Here is a 6,118-nt window from a genome sequence, read left to right as displayed (position 1 = left end):
CAGGAGAGCCATCACGTGTCCTGATGTCACGGTGAGGGTCAAGAGCGGGACAGAGAAGGCCCTCAGGAGGGCGGCTCCGCGGCCCAGGCAGGCGGTGGCTCGCCCAGAGCTGCGCAGCGGGTGGGCCGTTTCCTGGGCCGAGGGTACTGTGAGAACTGGCAGCATGACGGCCCTCCCGTGCGGTGTGGACGGGTGTGCGGTGTGGACGGGCGTGTACTGGCCCTCCGCCAGGAGCTGCCCAGCCGCAGGTGGGTCTGCACGTGTCCATGAGGGCATGAGTTCCGAATACGCCGATGGTTTTGCCATGACGAGTGGCCGCCTGCAGTAGGGTGTAGGCTCCCCGTCTCGGATGCGCACAAGGTTCCGTGTAAATGTGTGTATGAGGTATCTTCAAAGAAGCCCAAGGAAGATGCACATTGTGGAAAACCTATGCGTAAATTTAAAAATTTTGTGCCAAAATAAGGTTATACTTTAATTTCATTCTCCTACGGACTTTTTGAAGTCTCTTCCGCTGGTAAATATTAAAATAAGCCCACCTAACCAGTCTCTTTGAGACAAAACAAATTCAGACTATGACGAGAGAATTTTTTTTTTTTTGAGAGGTTTTTTTTGCTATAGGGCGCGTGCGCTCGCCAGACAGAGAGAGACAGAGAGACAGAAAGCAGGAAATCACCCCCCAGGGGGGATGGCCACGCCGCAATCCCTTCTCCTCCATTCTCCTCTCGGGATCTTGGGCACGCACGCACACGCGCCCGGCGTGAGTTTAAGCCACCGGGTCCGGGACTCGAACCGCGGTCGACTACGTGGGAGTCCAGCGACATAGCCATTACGCTAACTGCTGGTCCCACGAGAGAATATTTTAAATGTTTGGCATTTCCCCCACTATTAAGGGATTTCTAAGGCTGAAAATGAGGTCTGCAAACCGTGAAGCATTTCTCACGGGTGCTTCTCAAACTTCCGAAGCAACATGTTTCTTCCTGCTCTTTTTCAGAGAGTCATTCTCCACGCACAAGCACACACACACACACACACACACACACACACACACACACGGGATGTTCTTTAGTCTGTAAGAACACTGACGGACATGGGACACGTGGGGGGCAGCGGCGTGGGTTAGGTCGGCTGGGGATCCCACATGGCCGGTTGAGTGGTTTGAGTCCTGGCCTCACGGCTTGAAGAGAACACCAGGTGCTTGCGCGTGCCAGAATCCCAAGGGGGAACGGGAGGAGAGGGAATTGCAGTGTGGTCATCCTCTCGGAGGGTGATTTCTTGCTGCCCAACCCGTCTATCTCCAGCGAGCATGTGCCCTATGGCGAAATTAAGAATAAAACAATGCTCGGGCTCCAGCCTAGCGCACTCGGTAGTGAGGGAACATCCAGTGCCCTTGGCGTGGCTGGGGGCCGACGTGCCTTCTGCCCCGGGCTCCGCAGTCCGAGTGCTCTCGACCCCAGGTGCCATCACCACAGAGCCCAGCGTCGCAGTGACCGGGGCTTAGAGCCAGACCTCCGGATGCTCTGACCTCCAGAGCCGGCGGCAGTATCTGAAAGCGGGCGCTGTCATCACTGTCACTGTGCTCCCGCCCAGGGGCCCTGCCGCGTGCCCTCGGGGATGGGGGCCGGGTTGTAGCAGCACTGGACCCACATGTGGCATGTGGGCTGCTCTGACTCACCTCACCCACACGGCGCGACTAGGGCCAGGCTGTGCTGCGTGTGTGGCCACGGCTCCCTCCCCGCCTCTCTGAGGGGAGGGGAAGGGCAGGAGGCCGAGGTGCAGCTCAGAGCTGCCGGTGTCTGGGTGCAGCCCTCCCACCTTCCCTGGCATCTGGTGAGGGCCCCTCTCCTTCCACTCCCGGTCACGGGTCAGGCCTCTGCTCAGGCTGCGGGTGTGGACGCTGCTTGGTAGCACCTTCCCCTGCGGCCTCAGACGTGCTTTGTAGAAAACACAAGGGGATGATGAGGAAGCTGGCTCTTTCTCCAGGGCTCTGGAATGAAGAAAGCGTCCCGTGTCACCTTCAGCACGGTGCAGCGCACCGGGGAACGGGAGTGCTGATGGCTGGGTGCCCGCTTGGGCCTGCATCAGCTTCGGCTGGGTTTTCTAAAGAGTCGTGATGTATTTTTTCTAGGCCAAAATGTGTCACGGTGTTTAGGACAACCTACTGGAACACACCCCATTTTCCTGAGAGGAGACGGGTCCCCAGGTCCATGGTAGCAGGAGGCAGAGCCCCAGGCCTGGGTTCACAATACCGGGATGTCACAGCGGTCAGGCCTGTCACCCCTGCGGTGCCCACAATGGCTTCCATGTGGCCCATTTTCAGGCAAGGGACTGAGTGACTAGGTTGTTGGAAAAACCATGATGCATTTTTGCATAGGAAAACATAGAAAAATGCATCACGACTTTTCCGATGACCCTGTAGAAACGTGCCTGGCCTGGAAGGTCTCCCTCGTGCCCCGCTCACCGCGAGCTTGGCTGGGGGCCGACGTGCCTTCTGCCCCGGGCTCCGCAGTCCGAGTGCTCTCGACCCCAGGTGCCATCACCACAGAGCCCAGCGTCGCAGTGACCGGGGCTTAGAGCCAGACCTCCGGATGCTCTGACCTCCAGAGCCGGCGGCAGTATCTGAAAGCGGGCGCTGTCATCACTGTCACTGTGCTCCCGCCCAGGGGCCCTGCCGCGTGCCCTCGGGGATGGGGGCCGGGTTGTAGCAGCACTGGACCCACATGTGGCATGTGGGCTGCTCTGACTCACCTCACCCACACGGCGCGACTAGGGCCAGGCTGTGCTGCGTGTGTGGCCACGGCTCCCTCCCCGCCTCTCTGAGGGGAGGGGAAGGGCAGGAGGCCGAGGTGCAGCTCAGAGCTGCCGGTGTCTGGGTGCAGCCCTCCCACCTTCCCTGGCATCTGGTGAGGGCCCCTCTCCTTCCACTCCCGGTCACGGGTCAGGCCTCTGCTCAGGCTGCGGGTGTGGACGCTGCTTGGTAGCACCTTCCCCTGCGGCCTCAGACGTGCTTTGTAGAAAACACAAGGGGATGATGAGGAAGCTGGCTCTTTCTCCAGGGCTCTGGAATGAAGAAAGCGTCCCGTGTCACCTTCAGCACGGTGCAGCGCACCGGGGAACGGGAGTGCTGATGGCTGGGTGCCCGCTTGGGCCTGCATCAGCTTCGGCTGGGTTTTCTAAAGAGTCGTGATGTATTTTTTCTAGGCCAAAATGTGTCACGGTGTTTAGGACAACCTACTGGAACACACCCCATTTTCCTGAGAGGAGACGGGTCCCCAGGTCCATGGTAGCAGGAGGCAGAGCCCCAGGCCTGGGTTCACAATACCGGGATGTCACAGCGGTCAGGCCTGTCACCCCTGCGGCGCCCACAATGGCTTCCATGTGGCCCATTTTCAGGCAAGGGACTGAGTGACTAGGTTGTTGGAAAAACCACGATGCATTTTTGCATAGGAAAACATAGAAAAATGCATCACGACTTTTCCGATGACCCTGTAGAAACGTGCCTGGCCTGGAAGGTCTCCCTCGTGCCCCGCTCACCGCGACCTCACTGCCCTCCTGTCTTGGTGCCACCTCCTGTGGCTGTCGTGGTGCTGGGCCGAGGCGCTCGGGTGGGGGCTGTGAGGCGTGAGCCCCGTCCTCAGGTGCCCGGGCCGAGCTCGCAGCTCCCCACCATGCGGGCACTTTGGGGCCTGGCAAGCCTGTTCTGAGGAGGGACGCCCGGGGTACTAGTGCAGAGACTGGACCCGTCGCCAGGCCCACGTTCGACTGGCCACGGGGGTGGGGGCCCGCAGCCAGATGTCTGCACCCCATCTCTGCACGTGTGATTACGTTACAGACCTCGGCGTGACTGGTCTACTGGCCCTAAATCCAAGGACGAGTCCCTGTAAGTGACAGAGGAGGGGACACCAGCACAGAGCTGGACTTCTTGGCCATGGGGGAGACTGTGGACCTGGCTGGAGACCTTAGGGAGCTTCCCTAGAAATGCAGTTGTTTCTCCGTGGGCCTGGGGCCAGCATTCGACGGTGTCTGGGGTCTTCCCATCCATGTCCTCTTTCCTGTCTCTGGGGATCTGGGGCTTTCCAGAACCACAGTGCCTCTTCTCCCTGGCTGGCAGCCAGGCCCGGGACTACCCGGCGTGAGTGCGGAGGCCCGCGCGCTCTGCCCTCTGTGGGCCCAGCCGGGCCCAGTCCCTTCTATGCCAGACCCTGCCCCTCCTGTCTGCAGGCAGGACAAACGGACCCGTCCGGCCAGAGACAGGAGGTTGCTTGGCCACAGGGTCCCTGATGCAGGCTCCAATGTGGATGCATTCCGAAGGTGCTGATCCTTGTCCTCCCTCCTCCCCTCAGGGTTTTGGCACAAACACACAATGCCTAGTGTGGTTTTCAAGCCACTGGGTCTGGGACTCGAACCACTGCCAACAAGTTGGAGGACAGGACCTTAAGCATTATGCTACCTGCTGGCCCCGACTAAATCGTTTGTTTTAAATGGGTTAATTTTATGTTTTGTCAATTTCTTTCTTTCTTTTTTTTTATGACAGAGGGTGTGTGTTCATGCATAAGAGAGATAGGGAGAGGGAAGAGAGGAACCCCCAGAGAGCCTTGGCCACACCAAAACCCTTTTCCTCCAATTCTGCCTCCCGTTGGGATCCCAGAACACACACGGGCATGCATAACCAAGTGCTGCCACGGTGCCAGGGCTGGAACCTGAAGCCTGGCGGCCTTGGAGTCTGGCTTCCTTTGAGGAGAATGTAAGCGTTGTGCTGTGTGTGGGGTAAGCCCTGTTACTACGCGTAGCATAGCCATAACTTTTCTACTGATAAAACATTCTTGTGTTCTTGGGCAAACTTAACTTTGTTATGGTTTATAAGTTAGGCTGCCAAACTTGAGTTTCTAATGCTTTTTTTTTAAGAGGTTTTTACTATAGGGCACAAAAAGACAGACAGACAGAGAGAGACAGAGACAAAAGCAATCCCTTCTCCTCCATTCTCCCCTTGGGATCTTGGGCACGCACGCACACATGCCCGGCGTGAGTTGAAGCCACCAGGTCCGAGATTCAAACCGTGGTTAACTACATGGGAGTCCAGCGACATAGGCACTACACCAACTGCTGGTCCCTCTCCTGCCTACCTCTGACAGGGACCTTGGGATGACACCGGGTTGGAGACTCCAGGACCCGCAACCGACCGCACCTGCCCGGCTGCCCCTCCTCTCCTGCACCCCGCTCCCCGCTCCAGGAGCTCCGCAGCCTGCCCCTGGCTCACTCGCCGCCCACACCTGGTGCTCCCCGCTCCCGGAGCTCCGTTTCTCATTCGCTGCTGATCGTAGGGACTTAGACGGAGACTCTGGTCGGAGTTTCCTCACGCCGGGAGTTGTTCTCCTGTCCACCCCCTCCACCTTCCTGCCCGCCTCCCCCTCCTCTCCTGCACCCCGCTCCCCGCTCCAGGAGCTCCGCAGCCTGCCCCTGGCTCACTCGCCGCCCACACCTGGTGCTCCCCGCTCCCGGAGCTCCGTTTCTCATTCGCTGCTGATCGTAGGGACTTAGACGGAGACTCTGGTCGGAGTTTCCTCACGCCGGGAGTTGTTCTCCTGTCCACCCCCTCCACCTGCTAGGCCCATATTTGTGAAAAGGAGGAAGAAGCACAGACTCCGTGTTCTAACCCCACGGCCTTTCTAGCCACCTGGGAACGCGCCATGATGTGGACAGTGCCAGCCTGGCAAGCTGGCACCAGGGCACCTCGGGTGGGGGAGTGCTGTTCTTTGAGGACCCTGCATGTGGGAGGACCGCTGGCCCCGTGTTCCTCAGATCCGGTCTCAGAGAGGAGTGCCCCTTCCCTCCTCCGTGAAGCAGCGACAAGATTGTGGCCGGGGTGGAGCGGGAGGGGGCCTAGGAGAGAGCTGCCCGGGAGAGGAAAGCCCGAGGGGACCACGTGGGTCCCCTGTAGGCGGCCTCCTGGCGCCCGGTGGCCATCGAGAGGAAGGTCTCCATGGATTCAGGAGTGGGGAACACAGAGTGGCTTTTCTCCAGGCTGGTGCGGCCAAGCGACCTGACTGGGGGATGCTCCCCTTCCTCCCCGCCGAGCGCCGGGACTCCCCGCAGGTGAGGGCAGCTGCTTCGGCAGCGGCAG

The sequence above is a fragment of the Tupaia chinensis genome, unplaced genomic scaffold, assembly GCF_000334495.1.
Source record: "Tupaia chinensis unplaced genomic scaffold, TupChi_1.0 Scaffold000355_1, whole genome shotgun sequence".
NCBI classification, from domain to species: domain Eukaryota; kingdom Metazoa; phylum Chordata; class Mammalia; order Scandentia; family Tupaiidae; genus Tupaia; species Tupaia belangeri.
The sequence above is the reverse complement of the archived record's forward strand: the minus strand, read 5'-3'. Positions refer to the sequence as shown.